This window comes from Notechis scutatus, chromosome 4 (assembly GCF_049901735.1).
Source record: "Notechis scutatus isolate UNSWTSFEM ecotype Mainland chromosome 4, rNotScu1.2, whole genome shotgun sequence".
NCBI classification, from domain to species: domain Eukaryota; kingdom Metazoa; phylum Chordata; class Lepidosauria; order Squamata; family Elapidae; genus Notechis; species Notechis scutatus.
The window spans coordinates 67,409,073-67,434,333 of record NC_142012.1 but is presented as its reverse complement, the minus strand read 5'-3'; the positions used below and the strand labels follow the sequence as shown (position 1 = coordinate 67,434,333).

Below are 25,261 nucleotides of genomic sequence, written 5' to 3'. Positions count from 1 at the left end.
CAATTTTGGTTCCATTTTTTCCTGAACTAATTTTGAAGCATTATCCATTTTTATACCTCCAGATGAAGGATAGCATGTTGTGACAGAAACATTTAAAAGCATGCAGAAAATGTGGGGAAAATATAATTCAACAGCGTCCTAGTTAAAATTGAGAGAAAGATAGAAATACAACTAACATCTTTTTATTATTGGTAATTAATATTCCACATTTCATATTTACCTGAAATTTTTGCTTTGTGATATAGGAACAACATAAATATGATACTATAATCATATGATCACTACTCCAAACTTATAGATTCACAGCTGATATTAAGCATGGTTTACTTAATGAACTTTTGTGTTTAACACATAGTTCTCCATGGCTATCTGATTCTCCAGACTTATAGGGCAATTTGTCTCCATCTGTTTTAAAAGCAGTTGCTGAAGAATAAATCATGAAATTAGTGCTAGAAAGTTCTCAGTTGATCTTAGTGAAATGTACAATGTGTATATTTCCCTATGGAGGAATAGCTAGGTTAAACATTGGTTAAAAGTATCTGGTTACATGCAAATGTTGAGTCAGATTTGTTTCCTACATCTTCTTTCTTACATCAATCAATCAATCAATCAATCAATCAATCAATCAATCTGTCAATCAATCCACATCTATCACAGTGTTCAGTCCAGTGTTCAAAGATAAGAAGCAGCTTATTGGCCACTAGGACATGTCAAATTTTCAATTTTCAATTTCCAATGTTATGGATGATTAAAAGTTATGACATACCTTGGGGATTGTAAATATATTTTGGTTACTTTAATATAATTTAGATGTGCTTGGTAAGTAACTACATAAATATCATAACTTTATATTTTTTGTTTATTTCATATGGTCTCAACCTCTAAAGAAAGATGCTAAGCATTTAATGTTCTTGCATTATTAATATTAATACTTCTCCTTTCCCATATTCTTTAATTGCTTACATAATCCAGCTATGCATTGCAATGTCTTTGGAGAACCAGGTATATGTCTGTTCCAGAGGTGGTATTCAGCAGGTTCTGACCAGTTCTGGAGAACTGGTAGCAGAAATTTTAAGTAGTTCGGAGAATCAGCCAATACCACCTCTGACTGGCCCTGCCCCCATCTATTCTCTACCTCCTGAGTCCCAGCTGATTGGCTGGGTCTTCTTTTGTTGCCCTGCACAGGAGAATGGAGCTGGAAAGAGGTTAGTGGGGTGGGGAGGGAATGGGATTGTGCAGTAACCTTCCCCTGCCATGCCCACCAAGCCACGCCGCACCCACCAAGCCACGCCCACGGAACTGGTAGTAAAAAAAATTGAATCCTACCACTGGTCTGTTCTCTCCTCAATAGGGCTCATGGGATTAAATCATTTTCGTTTTTCTTTCTGATATATATTAAATTTAGTGCTGCCTTTAACTATATAAATTGTTCATGCTGTGCAATTAGGACAATAAATGCACTGCTCAAAAAAATAAAGGGAACACTTAAACAATACAATGTAACCTCAAGTCAATCACACTTCTATGAAATCAAACTGTCCACTTAGGTAGCAACACTGATTGACAATCAATTTCACATGCTGTTGTGCAAATGGAATAGACAACAGATGGAAAGCATAGGCAGTTAGCAAGACATCCCCAATAAAGGAGTGGTTCTGCAGGTGGTGACCACAGACCACTTCTTAGTTCCTATGCTTTCTGGCTGATGGTTTGGTCACTTTTGAATGCTGGCAGTGCTTTCACTCTAGTGGTAGCATGAGACGGAGTCTACAACCCACACAAGTGGCTAGGTAGTGCAGCTCATCCAGGATGGCACATCAATGCGAGCTGTGGCAAGGATTGCTGTGTCTGTTAGCGTAGTGTCCAGAGCATGGAGGTGCTACCAGGAGACAGGCCAGTACATCAGGAGACCTGGAAGAGGCTGTAGGAGGGCAACAACCCAGCATTAGGATGACTACCTCCGCCTTTGTGCAAGGAGGGACAGGAGGAGCACTGCCAGAGCCCTACAAAATGACCTCCAGCAGGCCACAAATGTGCATGTGGCTGCTCAAATGGTCAGAAACAGACTCCATGAGGGTGGTATGAGGCCCGACGTCCACAGGTGGGGGTTGTGCTTACAGCGCAACACCGTGCAGGACGTTTGGCATTTGCCAGAGAACACCAAGATTGGCAAATTCGCTACTGGCGCCCTGCTCTTCACAGATGAAAGCAGGTTCACACTGAGCACATGTGACAGACGTGACAGGGTCTGGAGACACCGTGGAGAATGTTCTGCTGCCTGCAACATCCTCCAGCATGATCGGTTTGGCAGTGGATCAGTAATGGTGTGGGATGGCATTTCTTTAGGGGGCCGAACAGTCCTCCATGTGCTCACCAGTGGTAACCTGACTGCCATTAGGTACTGAGATGAGATCCTCAGACCCCTTGTGAGACCATATGCTGGTGCGGTTAGCCCTGGGTACCTCCTAATGCACGAAAATGCTAGACCTCATGTGGCTGGAGTGTGTCAGTAGTTCCTGCAAGACGAAGGCATTGATGCTATGCACTGGCCCGCCTGTTCCCCAGACCTGAATCCAATTGAGCACATCTGGGACATCATGTCTCGCTCCATCCACCAAGGCCACATTGCACCACAGACTGTCCAGGAGTTGGGGGATGCTTTAGTCCAGGTGTGGGAGGAGATCCCTCAGGAGACCATCCGCCACCTCATCAGGAGCATGCCCAGGCATTGTAGGGAGGTCATACAGGCACGTGGAGGCCACACACACTACTGAGCCTCATTTTGACTTGGTTTAAGGACATTACATCAAAGTTGGATCAGCCTGTAGTGTTTTTTTCCACTTTAATTTTGAGTGTAACTCCCAATCCAGACCTCCATGGGTTGCTAAATATGATTTCCATTGCTAATTTTTGTGTGATTTTGTTGTCAGTACATTCAACTATGTAATGAACAACGTATTTAATAAGAATATTTCATTCATTCAGATCTAGGATGTCTTATTTTTGTGTTGCCTTTATTTTTTTGAGCAGTGTACTTTTTATCTCTTTCTCAATAGTTTGGTACTTATGTATTAAGTATTATATTGGGTATTGGGACTGTTGTGACTTTCTGCAGCTGCCTGTATATTTCCTCAAAAATCTCTGATTTTACTACCATTTGTTTCTGTTTTTCTTCCCTTTGATCATGATGTATCATTTTGGTTAAAGTGACTTTTATTCTCTTTGCAAGTGTTGCTGTATAAAGCTTATAATTTACACTCGGTAAAGAAATAGATCTGGGTGACTTTGGGTGAATTGAATCCTTTCCTGCTTTATAAATCAAAGAGTTATAACTCTTATATTAAGATATCAGCTTGTCCCAGGGGCAGAATATAAAATAAACATGAACCAGTTCATACCCTAATCTAGATAACTTAACTACGGCTTCCTTGTTTATTCTATTTGTTGATTGTTTCAACTTCACTGGTACCTTATAAATTATTATCAATGTGTACTTTAGCTGTTGCTAGATTTGAATAATATCTGAAGTTTCAATTAAATTTTCTGTAACAAAATTACAGATTATTTTGCTCTCAACTGCCTTTCCTTATTTACTTTCTGTTTTGAAGCTTGAATTGTTACAAAATGTATAGATAAATATGTCTCCTTGAGGGGAAATATCTCCATAACATGTTTCCTGCCTGTCAGGTACATTATTTAGAGCTGTGATGGCGAACCTATGGCACGCAGAACCATTTACAAGCTGCAGACAAACTTACCTCACTGCGCATGTGCATGCCTCATAGCTGATTTTCGGCCTGTTTGAGGCCTTTTTCAGCCTCCCAGAGGTTGAGGAAAGCTGTTGAGGGCTGAAAAATAGGCACTTTTTGTCACTTCCTGTATTTCCAGAAATACTGGAAGTGACAAAATGGACCCATCTTTTGGCCTGCAAAGGCTGCAAAATCTTTCCTCAAGCCTTTGGGAGGCCGAAAAAGGCCTCAAACGGGCCAAAAATCATCAGGGAGGCACAGTGCAGGTAAGGGGCGGCGGGCGGGGGATTGCACACACATGCACAGGGGCATGGGGGGGGGCGTGTACATTGCCTTCTGAGTGCTGGCTCGTGAGCGTGCACAAGTGTGAGCACAATTTTTGGCACAGGAGCCCCAAAAGGTTAGCCACCACTGAGTTAGAGTAACCTATTCTATTAGTCATAGCCCTCACATTTACAGATTTGCTTTGCAGGGAAGATTTCTGATTCATCATTTTTTGGGATTGGATTTTTTAATGTGGATGGAAACTAACAAGAGTTGCAGTTGTGTTCTAAAATGCCAAATGATCGCTGAAGTTCAGCCTTGGGAACTTAAAACGCTTCTTGTAAGTAGACCCTTGCACGAAAGCTTTTCAAAAGTCTTCTTAAAATAAAAAAAATACCACTAAACTATAGTACCTCTTCACCACTTTGTACAATTTGGGAGAGAAGCACAAAGTCATATTCATTTTGAGTGCCAATTGTTTGTGTCTGATGTAAGGATGAATGCTTGTCAGAATCCCTAGAAGTGTAAGCATGCCAATCTTTGCAGTAATTGGTTGGAGGTGAGTAATTGATATCTTGCATGGTGAGTCTGAAGAGAATCAGAGGAAGGAAAATACTAAAAATATGAACACACATTTGTTTGTATCATGTACTAACATATAGCACTGTGCTTCAGTTCAAGAACAAATTTTGATCCTTCTGTAATAATGAATATAAATATAGAGTAATATATTGGTTTAGTCACTTTCTTAAACCCAGGCTTATGTGCTTTTTCTTTTTTTCTGGGGAGTTTTTTGAATCCTATTAATGCTGGTATTTAGAACCTATTTTTATGGGGTCCCCCCCTAATTTTGTAATCCACTGGAGTTGGGTAGCTATTAACTTAAAATACATACCTAAATCTAAGGGAGTCTTTATTTTCAAAAGCACAATGAAAATAAAATGGGGCCTACCAGAATGAATAAGTACACCTAAGCTCACCAAGGTAATAATCCAATGCCCTTTTTAAAAGAAGAAAATTGTCTATGATGAGTTGTTTGGTTAATGAAAATGCCTGTTTTGGAGATTTTAGTGCATTCAGTCTTAGTTGTGTTTAATTGGCTTGTGTAGATTTTATGATTTATTTAGAATAGAACAGAATAACAGAGTTGGAAGGGACCTTGGAGGTCTTCTAGTCTAACCCCCTGCTTAGGCAGGAAACCCTATACCACATATTCAATTGTTAAGTCATAGGATACCAAATAAGCAATCAACATAAATCATACTAGGAAACTAAATAAAACAATATAAACTGTAAGGATACAAGCAACAAAGTTATAGTCATAGTGTGGGAATTAGTTGTTTAGCAGAGTGATGGCATGGGGGAAAAACTGTCCTTCTGTCTATTTGTTGTGGTGTGCAATGCCCTATAGCATCATTTTGAGGGTAGAGGTTGAAACTTTATGTCCTGGATGTGAGAGATCTGTAGATATTTCACGGCCCTCTTTTTGAATGTTTAATTTTTTTAAATGCTTATGTAAAGTTTTCCTGGGCTTTCTTTGTCTAATTTGTTTTGGTAGTCATTCTAATCATTATGTCTTATTGTGAGTTCTTAAGATTTTATCTTTTTATATGTTCAGTTGTAGGATGAAATTATTTTAGCGTAAATGCCTTTCAACTATGGATGACATATTTCCAAGCTTTGCACATTACCACCTACTCCACAATCTGGTACAACATGACGAAAATGAAGAAGGTAAAAAGAAAAGATGATTCTAGTTACCAACTCTATGTGATATGATACACTCGTACCTGTGTATCTCCAGTTGTGAAGGATTTTATTCTACTTCCACTTTTTTTCCTGTCACTGAGAAGCCATGATAAACAACTTAGGGAGCTTAGGTTATAGATATAATACATGTTCAAGACAATGCATCCTGAACACATACAGATGTTTAATGTAAAAGGACAATCCTGAAGAATAATTTATAATCTCTAGGTCCATTAGAATACTATGGCAACAGCAGCAGCTTGTTATATTCAGGAACAGAGCTAAACTTGACAGCTTTCAGCTACAGTTTATGGGGAAAGAAATGTTATCTTGATTTTCCATAGCATCTGCTTGTAAAGATGCCCCTGTGGGCAAGTTGTCAGCTAATACATGTGTCATTTTCCTATATTCCTTTATTCCAAAGAAAGATGAAAACTGTCAAAAGCACACTTATGTTCCAGCACTTACCAAAAACACAGATCTACTCCATCTTTTAAATAGCTGTAACCACAGTGGCTTAATAACAATACCATTTCCTGCTGAATGTGCTACTGTTCTATGTGAAGACCTTGTGAACATTGCTATGTCAAAATTGTGATTTTACCATTCATCCTGATTATTTTTTGCCTGCTGAATGTTGTGACAAGCTGTTTTCCATTCAAAGGACTGTAGTCTTTTCTTCAGAAAGAAAAGTGTCAATATTGAATGCCTGAGAAAAACAGAATAAAATCCATTTTCCTTTATTAATCTATAAATTAATAAAATCTGTACATACAGTACTTGCAGTGACTTTTCTCAGTTTCTCCCTGTGACATTCTAGTATATAGAAAAAAATTACACAATTGAAGTTAATTAGAATAGCCAATTAGAATACATAATATTATGTGCTTCTAGTCATATTCCAGTTCAAGACAGCACCATCATTTTCTTTTTTTAAAAAATATTAAATTTTATTTAGTTTTCAAAGTTTAAAAACATAAAATAAAACTTTACACATCATTATATCAATGTAAAGACATCTTTTATATTTCCTTATCTTTCTATATACACATTTCTTTCATTATACAATTTCAACTTAATATATAAAAATATAGATAGATATGAATATAGATATAAGTATTTACACAGTTTCTTATTCTTTACCTAATTGCCATTTTGATTTATTTTTATTCTTAAACCATTCATACCATGATTATCTATCTATCTATATATAGCACTATCATTTTCATCAGAGCTAAAAGTTATTCTTTTTAGTATTTCTTCATATAATTTTATTCCATATTATCAAATTTATTTTTATTTCCACTCATTCTGCTTGAGACTATGTTCACCTTCTTCCAAAATAATATATTATTTTAGTATTTTCATTAGAAATTTTTTTCAATACAATAAAAATATAATGTATTAAATGAAAAGATGAAGAAAAAAGAGGATAGAAAAGAAGTGGAAAAAAGAAACAAAACATAGGATTATGACATCTGACCTTCTTTCTATCAAGTAATTGCCCTCTTACTCTTTATCTCCCATATTAACCCTCCGCAATCCTCCATAAATCCATAAATCATCAGTTTTGTCTTTTTCTCCTTCAGCAAAAAGTCTATTTAAGGCTTCTAAGTCTTTTTTAAAAAAGCCCTTATCTTTTTTCTCTCTGAACAAACTGGTCAGCTTTGCTATTTCTATCAGTTTTATAACCCAGCTCTCTACTATGGATAATTCATTATTCTTCTATCAGACTTACTTTTTTTTCAACTATAATAACATTTAGGTAGTGAGTTCTAGATGCTGATCTGAATAAATTCAGAAGTCTCACATTGTAAAATAACAGCAATATGTTAATATATTACCACTCTACTCTGTGGCAGATTTCTTGATTACTTGAGTATCATTAGCTTACTGATTATAACTAAAGTGAACTCATAGGTGATCTCATCTATCCATGTAGATATTAACAAAAGTGATAACAGCATTGAGCCTTGTGGCACCACATAAATGAGAAAGTGTGAGGCTGATGGTTCCCTCTTCATATTAACTGAAACTAACTACAAAGAAAGAACCACTGCAAAAGACAGAGATGAACCTGGCACCCTGCACACTAAACTGAAATACAGAATTGTGGGACAAACTCTTGCTTCGTCTTGAGGTGGCTTTTTCTTTACTGTACAAGCAGATACTGGTGATATTTTCAAACCCTGTTCTTGGATAGAGAGAAAATAGATAGATACATGGTATTACTGGAAACAAGAGATATGGGAGGCCAGAGTTTTGGTTTATGCAACACTGGAACAGGTGTAATTGAAGTTGTTGATGCAAATGATCACGCACCAATGCGCGAACATGGTGTGTATGAAGTGTTTATACTTGAAAACACAGTTAATTGCAGAAGTAACGAAAATTGGAGTGATAGACAAAGATCTACAGGGAACTGAAATAGTGTGGCAGGCCGGTCAAGGACTACATGTGGGAATTCCGGTGGCTTGCAAGTAAACTGCGGACATGGCCAGAGCGCCTGTTGGTACACCAGTTTCGAGAGGGACTGGACAAGGAGATACAGCAGGCCTGCTTGTACCAGGGTCCCACACTGGTTGTTGGACTGGTACCACGCAGCAGTAGAACTGGAGCGCTGACTTTCTCTCAAAACTTGTGAGCAAGTCTGGTAAGATATGTAGCAAATAAGAAATCAATATAGACCAGGATCTGGAATCACCGTGGTTCTCAAGAACAGTTTTTCCCTGAAAGCCATCACTCTGCTAAACAAACAATTTCCTCAACACTGTTTACAAACTATTTACAAAGTGTGCACTACTATTACTGTTAATCTTCTCATCACTCCTTATCACTTATCCCCTCCCACTTGTGACTGTAGGACTGTAACTTTGTCGCTTGTATCCTTACGATTTATGTTGACTGTTTCCTAGTATGATTTGATTGTTGATTGTACCCTATGACTATCATTAAGTGTTGTACGTTATGATTCTTGATTCTTAACGAATGTACCTTTTCTTTATGTATACTGAGAGTATTTACACCAAGACAAATTCCTTGTGTGTCCAATCATACTTGGCCAATATTCTATTCTATTCTATTCTATTCTATTCTATTCTATTCTATTCTATTCTATTCTATTCTATTCTATTCTATTCTATTCTATTCTATCTTCCAGCAAGTATCAGAGTATGAGCAGAGTATCCAAAGATAATCCACATAAAGTGGTGCTGGAAGCTTCCACCTCCCAGCGCTTCTTAAATATCAATACTAACACCCATTCATGTGCATCCCATATCCAGCTCCACCAGCCACCATCCGCCCATCACCCTCCCTGTGACAGTAACTGAATCCACTGCATCTATTTGCTCTCACTCCAAGCCTTTAGTTAATGAATGTTTTGTCACCAGGTTAGATAACCTCATCAGCAGAACTTTGGTTGAAGTTTCTTGTTTCAGTTCTCTTCTGCTTTTATAGGACTTATGTGGTCAGTTGGTCACATGACCAAATGGTCCTGCCATGAGGGTCATCTGATGGTGAGGTCACTCTTGCTGGTGGGATTCAATTTTTTTTACTACCAGTTCTGTGGGCGTGGCTTGGTGGGCATGGCAGGGGAAGGATACTGTAAAATCTCCAGTCAGAGGTAGTATTTGCCGGTTCTCCGAATGACTCAAAATTTCCACTACCGTTTCTCCAGAACTGGTCAGAACCTGCTGAATACAACCTCTGTGGTGAGGTCATATGAGTCTGCTGATGGTCAATGCCATCATTGGTTGGTTGCTTGATTGATCTCATAGCAGAGGCAGTCCTGCAGTGACTTGAACTCAAAGCTCTACCACTCATCCAAACAAAAGTATTGGATATATTATGTTGACAACACCTTTGTCATTATGGAATACTCCAAGCTGGAAGAAACAAACTGCCTGCTCAACAATATATTTACAGGAATCAAATGCACACATAAAGAAGAAAAGGATCAATGACTCCCGTTCCTTAATAATAACAGAAGGCTGGATAATGGTAAACTAGAAACCTGATTTTACTGAAAACCAATATATACAGGCCCAACTCTCAACTACATCAGCGGTTACCCTACTACATACAAGAAAAGCTGCATCCAGATATTCTTCAAAAGAACCAAATCCCTAGGAAAAGTGGAGGAAAATAACTTTTTCAACATCTTTCTTTGTAATGGCTACTGAAAAAAACTTCATATTCTGAGACACATCATTCAGACGCTATTGCACCACACAGTCAGCCACAGCATGGAAAGAAACTCTACCATACGTCAAAGGAGTGTCAGAAATAACAGCTCGGAGTGTTCGATAATGACACAGGTGTTGTTGACACAGTGTATCCAAAACTTTGGTTGGATGACTGGTAGAACTAAAAGTTTGAGTCACTGCATGACTGATCAACTGACCACATAAAACCTATAAAAGCGTAAGAGAACTGAAATAAGACACTTCAACTAAATTTCCACTGATGATGTTACCCAGCGTGGTGACAAAACATTTGGAAAGCAAGCAACAAGCTGGGAGAACAAACCACCACCAACAATTGTTGCAAATTGGTGAAAATATAGTTTGTGTTATCATTTCTGAAAATAAATCAAAATTAAAATAGCCTTAATGCAATGACACTCTATTGAATAGAACTGCCTATTGCAAAATAATCACTCAAGTTTTTCCTGATTGACATTAAGCTTCCAACTTTGGTTTCAAGCATGTAAACATTTTATAAAAAGAAAAAGAATAAAAGACAGTTGATTGCAGTTTGGGATTAATACATTTATATTTATTTTCCTCTTTTGAGGGAGGGTGTTTCTATTGAACTGTCTATTTTATCTTGGGTGTCATTGATTGGAAGGTATAGTAATTAATTTCTACATGTAGGCCCTTTCCCACCTAGGCTATTTAATTGGCTGCTTTTACATTGGCTGCTTGTATCCTTTTTGCCTCTTCTATAAATGTCTTAGGTGCTTCCATTTTTTTTCTTGCTTTGCTGTGATAATTGCTCTTGTGTGATAATTGCTCTTACTGTGGGATACAGTAATCAGCTTGTTAGATTGTCAGCTTGTTACGCAGCATGTTAATTTCACTTAGACTTTATTAATTTTACACCTCTGGCAATTCCATTTTAGCCATCTTTGTTCCTAACAATTCAAGCTGAGATATTTGAACAATGTAATGTTACTGTACGTTTTATACTTGTTTCTAAAAAAAGAAATTGATAAATGGGAGATATTGGATGAGAAAAGCAAGATTTAGTGATTGAAATACTATACCTCAAGATTTTTTATTTGAAAAAAAAGACATATTAAACATTTCAGATTCTTATTTTACCTCATAAGCAATTTGTATTATTGTCAATTAAAAAGTATGCTTTTAAAATTTCTATTTATAGCTCTAAGTTGGAAAATTACATTATTTAAAATATTCAGTAAAAGTAAAAATGGTTGGCACATACATTGAAGCAAGATTACTTCTTATAACACTGCATAAAAGGCAATCAATGTAAAAATCATGGCAATAAAAATATAGCAGAAAACTATACCAGAAACCTGGACTCTTCCCAAGATGGCTGCTGTATGGTAAAAGCCTTTCTTCTCTATTACTGATGATCTGCTGTTTTTGTTGCCAAAGCTAGATCTTTAGCAGTATTGCTCCGTGGATTTGAGTGGGAGCACTTAAGAATGACCCAAGACAACTTTTGGACAACTGTAGAGCCATTTTGGGAGGGGAGATTCTTGAAGATTCCAGTTCCCTTTTGGAGCAGTCAGAAAGTCACTGGGCAATTCCATCTTCCCATCATCACTTTTGTTTTCTATGCAAACATGGATTACAACTTTCACTTTTTGACTTTTTAATCCTGTTTTTTGTCTTTAAAAGTTGAACAACTCATTGAATGCTGATTAATTTAAACCCCTGCTGGAGTCTAGCTGTTTTTTTTCTTTTTCCTTCCCTTTGATTTATATTATTTTTTTCAATAATGCCTGCTCTCTCTATAAGGAAAGAAGCTGTGCTTCTGGATGGTAAAGTGCTTTAATTTGATATACATTATTATTGGACTCTCACCACAGGACTTTTATATTTTTTGTATTTGCAAACTATTTGGAGTTTATTTCTTTTGAATTTTTCATTTAATTTTGGATCAATCCATCCAGAAAATATATTTCCTGTTTTTTTTCTGCATCATTATTGAGCTTTGTTGGGAGATAAAGATATTGTGGATACCGAATTTATTACATTTAAATAGACAACAACTGATAAGAGGTGCCACTAAGAAACAAACTTGGATATCTGTTGCAGGATGAATTACTTTTAACATTTGGGGCTATTTTGGGATAGATAAGATGCCTTGGTAAATTTTCTACAAGTTGATTACAATAACAGTTAGTTAACAGAAGTTTTGAAATTGTAACTTTTATTGTTATTATTATTATTACTTTAACTATTTTGTCATTAATATAGCATATAGATGAAAGGTCAATGATTTTCAGATAGATTTACTATTTTCAAATTATTTTGGAGGGGTTGTTTTGCAAAGGGTGGGAACCAATATGATAGTAATGTATTAATCAGAATTTAGTTAGGGAGGATAATATGTGTATAAGTGTTTTTTAATGCACTTTTTAAATATTTGATTGTTTTATGTTCTTTCTTTCTTGTTTTAATTCTTTGGAATTTTGTATTTTAATTTCCCTTTGAATAAAATAAAAATGGATAAAAAAACTACAGAAACTTTAGAGTTTAGACAATCAAATCAGTAGTTAATATATTTCTAAAGAAGGATGAAATGAAAAAGAGGGTGGAATTTTGGGGGAAATAGTTGCTTTCATATAACAAAGCCAATGCCATTAATCTCTGAGCTAGATGGGATTATATTCCCCAACCTAGTAGGAGATGGTATCATTAATAAGCCTGTATGAACCAGCTTTGGTTTATTTTGAATTACTGACCCCAAATTTAAAGAGGTCAGTAAGAATTTGATTCCATATAAGCTGATCTGAGAATAAAGATTGGAACTGAAAAAGAAGATTTATCCAGAAGCTATAATGGATAAACTTCAAATTGTGTGAGAGATGAAGCCACTTCATCTTTTGGCAGAATAAAACAAACATATCAGAAAGGGTGGCCCATTAGAAGGCATGATCAATGCCAAGTTTCAGGCACACAGTTTCAAGGAATTTATTTACATTAATTTTAAAATATTTTCCCATCTCTCTTTTAGGGCAAATTACAGATCTGAGAGAAGGACAAAAGGCATTGTAAGCTGTCCAGAATCATTGATTGAAATGGATATCTATAGAAATTAATTAAAAACACCCCAACAAACCTCCTAACTTCCTACAGAGAACAAGACCCACTGTACGCAACATTCTATTTTACCTTAAAAATCGAATGTTTTAAAACTGTTCTAAAATCCAAACTTCCTATTTTTAAATATTTGTTATGATTTGCTTTTTTTTTTTAAAGAGTACCAGAGGTTTATATTTTGCTGCTTTTGAACCCTGGTTCTCTGGGGTGCCAGGATAGAGAAAACTGGGAAAACTTACCCCTTTGCAGGTCAGATAGTTTCTTCAGTGGTAGGAGTCAATTGTTCCAGAGCTGTGGCTTGTTGGCAGTTAAAAATGTTAATCGGGAGGCGGGGGGTGTCATGCTACCAGAGTAAATACAGTGCCCACAGAAATCAGTAGGTGAAAGAGAAAGTAAATGACATAAAACAATTGCTCTGCACAAATCACACCTTGCCTCTGCACCAATCCCTCCTCATTCTTAAAAGCTATAAATATTTGGATCTGCACCTTCCATTGTAAACTTGACACAGATTCAGTTTTATTGGGGAGAGACTGTCAACATCATGCAGAATGTAAAGTGCAGTTGAAGCCAAGAATACTTACAATTGGACTGGCTGGCCAGCCTTGATTTCTGTGCAGGGATCAATACTGATTTATGTTGGCTGGACCAGGAAGCAGTGAAACCACATTCCTTTGTTTCACAGTTGGAGATAAAATAAAGTTCCAGCCATTAGTCAATATAAACATTAGCAAACGTTAGCACTCAGAAGTTCTTTCATTTGAGGATAACCTTAGGATCATATTTTAAGTATGCTTAAAAGGTATGCTCCATTTAGTTCAGTGGTTCCCAACCTTTTTTTCGCCCTGCGCCCCTAAAGAAATTTCACTCGAACCTCGCACCCCCTGAAATTTAGACTTTAGGAACTACTGAACGCGTTAAATATATGGTAGGATTGAATCTTTTCAGCTATGTATGTGACAGCCACTAAATAACGATACTTAACTCTAAAATGAAAACAAAGTTAATCCATTGCATAATAAATAAAAATGCCAACATATAGCCAATATCCTATTATTTACCTGGACTTTTCTCGCACCCCCTGGAATATCGTCTCACAACCCCAGGGGGTGCAAGCACCCCAGGTTGGGAACCCCTGATTTAGTTCATGTTGACTTGAAGTTTAAACCAGCCTCGGTACCATTCCATTTTGGTACCCTGAAATCAGACGGTTGTTTGGGCAGACATGGCTATTTGGAACATAGAATAACAGAGTTGAAAGGGGCCTTGGAGGTTATCTAGTTCAACCCCCTGCTCAAGCAGAAGGGTCTATATCATTTTAGACAAATGGTTGTCCAGTGTCTTTTTGAAAGCCTCCAGTGATAGAACATCCATAACTTCTGAAGTCAAGCTGTTCCACTGTTTGATTGTTCTCATTGTTAGGACAATCAACTAGTGGAATAGCTTACCTTAGGAATATGCAATTTAGGAATATGCACCACTGAAGATCTCCTAAGCAAAAATTTAAAGATAACATGTCTATTTTTCTTCCTTCTGATCACTTGTTTCCTTGACTACTATTGTAGATATGCTTTATGTAAGCTTGTCAAATGTAGCACTTTATGGGAATAAGTTTTAAATTTCAGTGTAACATAGGCTTATATTTGCATGTTTATAGCTTGCAACCACTTAGATGTTGGTTGTTTGAATGGTTGCCCTTTGGAATGGTTTATCCTCATAGTAAGACTATTGCAGATATACAGTAGGTGCCAATATAACAGGAAAATAGACAGTGTAGCACAGAAATAAGCAGACTACCAAAATTGAAATGATGAATCCAATAATATAGAACAAGCTTGGCAAAATGACATTTGAGGAGCAGATGGAATGTAGACACAGAGGCAAGAAAAGTAGTGCCATCTATCAGAATTGAAATAGTATATCCAGATGGAAGATCCTTGGCAGCAAGTTTGGGCAGGTAGCAGGCTTATCAAGCTGATATCCAAGGAGCGAAATGTGATATACATACTAATATATACATAATACACAGTAGCAGTTAACAGTCCACCTGTGTCTCTTGGTACAATGGGTATAAAACAATTCAGGGACGAAGTGGAGCCTGGTGTAGATAAGAGTAATGTCACTCCATCAGAGTTGAATGGGTGAAATTGGATAGGTCTATTAGTTAGCATTTGTGTAGAAATGAAACTGTGTTGGATTGCTGCACTCAGCAGTTTACCTGAGTTGCCATGGCATTGTTACCATAGAATCAAACAGATGGGGAAAGGATATAGGAGATTGGTGCTGAAAGAAATACCACTGAGTTTTATTTTTAGGAGTAACACAAATTTTAGCCAAGAAATGGTATCACCATTTATAAGCAGTAACATTCATCTTTTTAAAAACAACACGCTTGACAAGAGCCTACTTTAACGAAATAGATTTGGGTTAGGAGAAGAAATTGGACGTAAAAGAAATATTTAAGGAAATGTGGAGAGTGTAGAGAAATGGAGTGACTTCTTTCTATCTACAGTATCCCTTCCACAGAAGATACAGGGCAGATTCCTTGAGCTGGTGCTGACTTTCTCAAAAAGGTCAAAATGAGATAGCAAAAGCAGTCAAGGAATCATGTAGATGACTTCTTTGATAGGACCATATGAAGTAAATAAACATGATTTGAGAGTTCTTAAAGATCACATACTTGGAATTGCTCATCTAGCAAAAATATGTAAGTTTCAGTTAAACCAAGTTGTGTACCAGAAAAATAGAACTAGAGCCAGTCAACATTTCATAGTGTTGTTATTGCTTTGTGCCACAATGCTGGTAAATGCCTCAATTACAGAATGGCAACTGCCATGATTCTATCATTGGATTTCTCCTCTAATAAGAGAAGTTAGAGATTCTATCTCACCCCATCTTATTAATCCCTCCCACATATGAGCTCAGAAACCAGCAGTTTATCAATGCTCACAATTTTTGTTTCTCCTATCTCAGCTTACACCATGACCATTGCCACAGTCTATTTTAGTTTATTTTAATTCATTTATTAAACCAATGCAATTAAAAGAAATATCTGTGAGCACACAGACCTGGCTTGCTGCTTGGCAAATATCATTAGCCACCTGTTAGCATTTCCCATCAGGATGGCAGATTCTGAGGCATGCAGATAAACGCTTTTCTCAAATGAGGCAGGTGGAATGGAGAAATATATGCACGCAAGTCAGAGAGGGAAAAATATTTTGATTAAGAGAAACATAGAAAAGGCTCGGAGAGAACATTGAAAAGGATAAGGAAAAGAAAATGCATTTCATAGCTTAGAAGACATCACAAAGATAAGGAGAACAAAATAGTGATTATATAAAAGAGAGTGCTATTGGAACTATGAGCATGTGTTGATGATGGAATCACAAACCTTGTAATAAGCAATGCAGCAGAACAAATAACTTGGGAGGGGAAGAGTCATGGCATTTTTTTTTACACTCTTCACTAATAATGGTGGTGGGTGGTGTAATGGGAAAGCGGCTGTATGAAATCCACAAAGATTTCCTAGAAAAAGAAAGGGCCAGGAAAAGGAGACATGGGGAGGAAGAGTGAAGCCTGAAAGAAGAAGGAATGAAGTTGCATTTTTATGTTTACTGACAAAGAAATAAAGGGAGACTAGTATAGATCTATTTCAAGCTATTTAACTCTCATCAGCTAGCCATACCCTTCTGGGATTATGAACCCAGGCTACTTGCATATTAGGTAGATGTAAGGCACAGGCTTTCCTTTGTCGACTATACCAAGGGAGTGATGAAGTGTTTTTTCCGGTGGGATCAGTCTATCAGGGCAATCTGGTCTACCCAATTATGGGATGGAGCATACTGCTTCTGCTTTTGCCTTTTATCCCAGAAGGGTATGGCTAGCTGATAAATAGCTTGAAATAGATCTATACTAGTCTCCCTTTATTTCTTAGTCAATAAATATAAATATTCAACACAAAAATAGTTTGATATAGAAGCGACTGCCTGCAAACCCTCCTGGATTGAGGCTGAAAGGCAAAAGCAGAAGCAGTATTTCTGCTTTTTTTGGTGGTTGCCTTGATAGACCGGTCCCACCAGAAAAACACTTAAGGAATAAAATTCTACCAGCAGACGAACAGCTACTGTGCGTAGGGTGAGAACCACCAAAGGAAGAAGCTGGAAGAAGCAAAACAAGTGGCTATGAAAAAGCAGGAAGAGGGGGAGAAATAGAAAAAGTGATAGTAAATGCGATAAAAGTCTGAGTTATAACTTGACAACCAAGAATAATAAAAGAAGTGAAAAATAGGAGACTGAATTGAAAAAATTAATATCCAGACTATAAAAACTTATTATATAGGAGAGCCTCACAGAACCTTTCCTTACATTTCAATTTTATCCCACATAGGAAATTTAAGACATGAGTAGCACTGGAACATACCTGGAGTTCCAATTATAAAGGAAGATGCCTTCAGTGTGGATGTATATGTTGGAAGGAGACCATGGTTTTGTGGAACAGCGGGAAAAGTAGTAGTTGCAGGTGAGATCCTGACATTCAACAGTAATATATCTTTCTTCCTCATCCCCCCTGCTGAACATACAGACTCAGCATTGCTGACCAATGCTATTGAGCTGAAAATACTGGAATGCCTGCTAGTAATGCAATCAATTCTTTATCTATGCTAAAGAGGCTAGTTATTGCTCAAGCCTAAAATGTGATTATATCTCAGATTGAGCAGCTTTCCACGCTCCCAGGTGACAACTAAGCCTGCTATTTTATGCAGGTGTACAGAAGTTAAGCATTTATTTGTAGAATAAAGGAGGGCATAAATCTATATAGGAAACTTTAGATTTAGACCACAATGCATTTAGACATAGAATATACACATATGCATTGCAGTTTATTAAGATAAATGCTGGCAAGTAATTTAGTACAATATTGGAAAAAATAAATTTTGTTAACAGTGCAAGAATGTACAGCAATGGATGTATGTGTATATGTAATGTATGTATGTATGTGTGTGTGTTTATGTTCATAATAAATTTTAAACAAGTTCGAGGAGGAATTTCCTAGAGTATATACAACACACTATCAAAAACAATGGAAATTATTTCTTGAATCTATATGAATTATTTAAACAGATACAAGCAATAACACCCAATGTCAAAGAAAAATGCAAATTCCATAAATAGTAGCTAGTAGTTAGGAACAATGGAAGAGGAGAAAATGTGCTATGAAATGGACATCCTTATGATGTTTTTATTTTAGTTTAAGTATTTTTTACCTATTTTTATCTATATTTTTTGCACGTTAACATTGGGTTTATCAAGGAATAAGATTTACAGCGGACACAAATAGGAAATCTTAGATCTTAATATCTAAATGTCCAATATCCTTTATATAGATTTAGAGAATTGAATTTATTAAACCTGATTGCTGCTTAATTACCATCCATTTTGAAAAAGACCTGTGATATTTAAACTTGAGTTTGAACCAGAGGCTATCATGTTTAATACTCTGCTCACAGTGGAAATCCAGATTAAAGCATACTGAGTAACTTCTGCCTTAATACTTCCAATGAAAGGAAATTCACAAATTGTTTTAGATAATCAGTTCCACTAACAAATAATTCCTAGTATTAGGAAGATTTTGCCTTGTTTTTTATTATTCAGTTAAAATCTCTCTTATAGCATGCATGTACATATACATATACAGTATCTATGTATTAATCCACATTTGGAATCGGAGAAAGTATGTCTTGACTTTTTATGTACTTAATTGAAGAGTGCCATCATATTTCTAATTTGTTTAATCTTTAAACAAAAATCCAAACCCATCCAGCTTTTCCAGTCTCTCTTCATAGCAGTTAGTTTCATACCCTCTGGTCCTCTCTGCCGTTTGCTGAACTTGTTCCAGTTTCTTGTATTCAGTGAAGTGGTACAATTGCTTCCAATGATTGTTAATCTATAGTTTTACAAACTAAAACTAGTTTGCTAAAGCTGGCTCATACTTATTTTGCAATTAGAATTAGAATTCTTGTATTGGCCAAGTGTGATTGGATACAGAAAGAATCTGTCTTGGTGCAAATGCTCTCAGTGTACATAAAAGATAAGATACTTTTGTCAAGAGTCAAGAATCATAAGGTACAACGCTTAATAATAGTCATAGGGTACAATAAGCAATCAAATCATACTAGGAAACAGTCAATATAAATCATAAGGATACAAGCGACAAAGTTACAGTCCTACAGTCACAAGTGGGATGGGATGGGTAACAAGGAGTGATCAGAAGATTAACAGTAATAGTAGTGCACACTTTGTAAATAGTTGAACAGTGTTGAGAAAATTATTTGTTTAGCAGAGTGATGGTGCTTCGGGAAAAAAACTGTCCTTGTGTCTAGTTGTTCTGATGTGCAGTGCTCTATAACATCATTTTGAGGGAAGGAGTTGAAATAGTTTATGTCCCAGTTACTATACCAAAATCCTTTTCACTCCTATTACCAAGCCAGAAAGCCAATTCGGTGTAGTGATTAAGGTACTGGGTTAGAAACTGGGAAACCATGAATTCTAGCCCTGCCTTACATGGATAGGCTGAATCATGAGAAACTGTGAGCAACCTAAATCAAGCTGGCTCCAAAAAAAGGAATTTCTGGAAGCTTGGCAGAAAATTAGCCATCAATACACAGAAATAAACCATATTTATACACCATTCTAAAGAGAATAAAATTAAGAAGGATTCAAATTCAAACTGGAATTCATAATCTCCAGAAGCCAACACCCAGATAAGCGGAGATTAACATTAATTTAATTAGTGTTAAAATTAAACACTCATTTTAGTGTTTAAAATTAACACCAATTAATTTTAATGTAATTAAATAAATAAACTAATTACTTTAATTAATTAATTTAAACAATTGAGCAGAAAAATATTCTATCAAAAAACTACTAAGGAGGAAATCACACACACCCCAAAAAGACAAGTGATTGTATATAAGCAGGGGGCACACAGCCCATTGACTAGCACTAAGTTTTCTTCTATGCACAGCCCACCAAAAATTAAAGGGAACCATCGCTTAAACCGGAAGTGGCCATTTTCCCAGGAGTCACATGAGGGAATGGGACTTGTAGAGCACTGAACCAATAGTTCCCAGATGCACTCCGCCCACTTGCCCGCACCATCATGTATTTACTGAAGACGGGGTGGGTGGATGAACCTGGGTCCCCTCAAGCAACAACTGACCCTGCCACCTAAGTCTGCTCCAGATGAGAGGTGAATCTGCACATGTGCAGAAAACCTCTTTCTGTCCTCCGCCTCCTGTGGCAGCCAGCAAATGAAAGAGCACATGACATCTGCACTGTGTATAGCCGGAACCGATTCTGCTTCTTTTCCTACTCCCTGCAACGCATTTACTTACATTTTATTTCTAATTTCCAACTGACCTCATTTGGGCCAGACAGGGACCACTAAAGGGCCAGATGTGGATTGGCAGCTGTAAAAAGCCCAGTTCTGATTTAGATGTAATAAACTGCAGAATAACCCAGTTCTAATAGGTGTATGAAACAAAAAGCAAGCAGAAACTGAAAAAGCAAAAGAATGTTCCACTACCAAATATTTTTTATTTTTATTTATTTACTTTAGTTTGTCAGGCATGTATGAGAAAACAAGTATAAGTATGAACATAACATATAAACATTTAAGTATAAACATGTATAAGTATATACATAATAAATGAGTATGAATAAATGGGAACAGTAGGACAGGAACTGTAGGCACACTGGTGCACTTATGACCTCTTACAGAGCTCTTAGGAATGGAGTGAGGTCCATGATAGACAGTTTAAGATTAAAGTTTGAGGGTTTGAGGCTGTAACAACAGAGTCAGGTGGTGAGTTCCAGGCATTGACCACTCTGTTGCTGAAGTCGTATTTTCTGAAATCGAGTTTGGAGTGGTTTACTTTGAGTTTGTATCTATTATTTGACCATGTATTATTGTGGTTGAAGCTGAAGTAGTCATTGGCAGGTGGGATATCTGATAGACAGAATTTAATTGGAGAATATTAATTATAAGCCAGCAACTTACAATAATTTTTGTGAGATGCTGACCCCATTCAATTCCCTCTTAGCATTTCATATGTCAAAATGAAATAGTAAAGTTTTGTATTTTATTTTAGACATCTACCAGCAGCATAAAAGCCATTTAATATATGAATGTTTTGGAAGGCCAGCCATTTTGATTAATTGCTTGGAAGCATTTCCCCATTTTGACTTGTGAATCCACTTTCAAGTAGTAATTTTATCAAAGTTTTTTTAAAAAAAAATCAAAATACCTATTCAAAGGTTTGATAGCAATAATAATGAAATTGGTTATTTGAATTACTTTTTTTAAAAAAAACTAGGCTATATTCTGTGATATTCATTTCCCTGTGATCAAGTTTCATGCAACTCAACTATCACATTTTAATCATAAAAATGTAATATAATTATATTAACTAAACTGATTTTTTTTATAAAAAAGATACAGATTAGCCAGTGCTTGTGCCTGTTAATTTATTCATGTTTACCTAGAAGTTTACTTTTAATTTACGTTAAGATCTTCTCTTGAAGAGTGAATAGGATTGCATTCCTGATATTTGGTAATTGTTTGTGAAATGATGATAAATGTAACATAGCAATTTGCAATTTGTATGTTCTTAAATCATTTTAATCATCCCAAATACATGAGAGGGGAGTAGTACATTTTTACTGTTTATTGTTGAATATACATAAATGAAAAATCTAATAACGAAAAAAACTGCAGTATTAATATCTGCTTTCAAATCATATGAAACATTTTCTCTGTATTTTTTTTAAAATATTCTATGTATGTTATGAGGCACCCAGTGGGACATCAGTCATTTTACAGCATGTTCAGTGTTTCTGTCTCATTAAAATATGCTAATTTAACAGTCACCCATGGTTTCTTTAAAATGCCTTGCTTCATGAAATTATCAGAAAAAACAGTTAACAACAAAAAAATAATTCAAGGAACCTGTTTCAGTTTTAAATAGGTTTAAAAATGAAGATCCTGATTCTGCCTTAAAATTGATGTCTATCACATTAGAAATGTTTTAGTAACTTTTGTATTTTACTAACCATAAACTAAATATGTTTAGTAAAGATTTAGATTTAAAGAAGTAAAATATTTTGATTATTGCAATAATGAAGTTTTATAGGATTCAGAGATGTTAAACAGAGCTGGAAATAAATCTAGTGCAAACTGGCAGAAAATTTCCCAGGGGAAGCACGAAAGTTCACTTGAAGGCTAAAGGTTTGGATGGAGAGAGCCAAAGTTTGATTCAGAAGATATAAAATCATGAAAGGCAGGTAAGGGCACAGAGATAGAGATCCTGAAAAGAATTAGGGGGCTTCTGACTAGATAGCACAGGGCTGTAAAACTCCCGGCCCACGGACTGAATGCGTCATGCTCTGCCATGCCAACACCCTGTTTAGCGATACCAATATATCATGTGACACCGCCGTGACGACACGAGTTTGACACCCCTGAGATGGCATGTTTCCCAAAAGGAAGGCCAATTTTTGAAACCTTAGAAGCAGAAACTTTATTCCAGAGAACAGAGAAACAAAATGCCAATGAGTAAGAAAAAGTATAAGAGATTATGGAGTTCTGGGTCCAAGACACAGCAGACATAGGGAGGTAAAAAGAAAGAAGCACCAGGACTGAAGGAAAACCTTCTGCAGATCTTTGGTCTGTTGGGACTTCACACTTGCAGGTTACGGGTTAGAAGGATGGTTAGACCGTTTGGCCAAGGTAGGGGCCTGGTGGTTTTCACTAACAAAGAAGTTGGCTATAAGGGAGAATTATGACCTATGGGGTCAGGTGAGAAGAAACAAACTGGAAAGGAAAGGGCCAAGGTAGAGAAATATTTGGAGATAGTTGGGGATAGTTTGTTATAGCATGTACTCTGTTTTTGAAATGTACCGTACCTTTAAAGAAATTGCTCAATATATGGTACAGAAATTGCTTTCTTTGAGCAATTGTTTTTGTCCCCTTGAGTTCAATAGCATGCTGCTGTTTGCATTTATTGTACCTCTGTATTATTGCTTGTATATCTGTATATATTTAAAATAAAAGTAGTAAAATAAACCACAGATTTATATTTTTTGTTATTGGATCGAAGGAGGAAGGGGGAAATTGCTTAGAATACCCTACTGTTGGAATTCTACTTCTGCAGGCTTATTTAATGTAAATATAATAGAAGCTGAGGAGGTTTCTGGATGACCTCCCGGAGAATCAATTTCTCAAACTCAAGATCAAGTTGCTGCATTTAATATAGATGCTTTTATATGTTTTATATAAGTTGGCCATATTTAATAATGTCTTTATCAGTTTCAATTATAATAAAATATTAGAGTCCAGGCATTTTTATAATTTTAGAGTCCAGGCATTTTTATAATTTGCAAACCTTGAAGGAATAGCCATGATAAATAATCAGAAATTATAAAAGTTCAGATATTATTACACTGCATCTCTCATAATCTCAAATAGCATGGTCAGAAGTGGGAATTTGCAATAATATGTTCTTTTTATCTCTAAAATGAAACATTCTTGTGTTAAAGATTATTTAGAGCCTACAACAGTTTAATCGTCAAGTAAACTTTGCCACCACTATCTTGGAGTAGTTGAAAGTAAGTAGGTCATAGAATTGGAAGTCACTGATTCTAACACCTGGTCATATACCATTCCATATCTTTCATAAACATTGTAAGGAGTTGATTATAAGGGCAAGAACTGAATTACCTTCAAACAAGGTAACTGCCTCAAACAAATGGCATGGATACTGTGGATGTGCAGTAAACAGTATAACTGCATGATTGCATAGTGGTCAAATGCTCTCTATAAATTCACCTTGTTTATAAATAAGTGACATAAATTTACAATTGCAGAAAATTCATCAGACATTTACTAATGCTAGAACACTATTTATTAATAAGTTCAGTACCTTGTTCAAATTATCTTTAATGGGACTATTAATGTGTATTTAGTAAGCAGTGTTCATTTATGGTTACAGGTAGTCCTTATGATATGACCATAATGAAGACTGCACATCACTGTCGCAAGTCATGATGGTCCTAGAGTTGATCCAATTAATGGCCTTTTTGTGGTAAATCAAGTGAATCCCTGTGGTCTTAAGTGAATCCCAGTTGTGAAATGAATGCCACTATCATTAAGCAAACCTTCGGTTTTCTATGGCCCTTGTTTTTCTGAAAACCAGAAATAAATGCCAGTTTTTAGGGAAAAAACCATTATAAATTGTAGCTGCTGGACACTGGAAATGGCCAAAGTTGCAGCCTGTTTGCTGATGCCCAAATTGAAGCTGTGTGACTGGTGTGGTGACTGACTGTTGAAATTTTGAATCCAGGTTGTAAGTATCTGAGGGTAAGATTGTCAGAACCAGTTGCAAGATGAGGACTACCTGTATAAATACGGACAAGATTATTCAATGGAATTTTACATATGCCTGAGCAATATTTGAAGAAGCGTACAAGTTTGACTGAAAAAAGCATGATTATTTGATGGTGAGATGAAGTGTTCATGACATAGATTCAACAAGATCCTAAAAATCTGTCTTTACTGGTTGTCCTGCAGACCAAATGGAAAATTACTCACTGGAGATCACTGCAGGATTGATGGTAGACTCCACCTTCCCACACTTGCTCTCTGCTCTGCACCCATCCATCTTTTGTTATCATATTGATCTATTCTCCTGTTCTTGTTCATTTCATTTATTTATTGTTCTAAAAGGTAAAGGTTTCCCCTTTCCAGTTGTGTCTGGCTCAGAGGTGGGCCCATCTCCATTTCTTAGCTAAAGTAGCTAGCATTGTTCGAAGATATTTCCATGGTAATGTGGCCAGTATGAGTATATGCTGAGGTGTGTGGAATGCTGTTACCTTCCCAGCATAATTAGAATAGAATATAATTCTTTATTGGCCAAATGTGATTGGATACAGAAGAAATTTGTCTTGATGCAAATGCTCTCAGTGTACATAAAAGAAAAGATACATTCGTCAAGAGTCAAGAATCATAAGGTACAGCACTTAATAATAGTCAGAGGGTACAATAAGCAATCAAATCATACTAGGAAACAGTCAATATAAATTTATTTATTTATTTATTTATTTATTTGATTTGCCAATTGTTTACAAGATAATAAGTATAAGT

General features: G+C 36.2%; 1 long non-coding RNA gene across 1 annotated transcript; it reads right to left on the bottom strand.

Moving 5' to 3' along the window:
- Positions 1–6,918: 6,918 nt before the first annotated feature.
- On the bottom strand, positions 6,919–17,551 carry LOC148130765 (uncharacterized). The gene is made up of 3 exons (XR_015749619.1): positions 17,483–17,551; positions 13,648–13,735; positions 6,919–8,412 (listed from the first exon to the last, which is right to left on the bottom strand). It is a non-coding gene; the product is annotated as an uncharacterized LOC148130765 (long non-coding RNA).
- Positions 17,552–25,261: the final 7,710 nt, after the last annotated feature.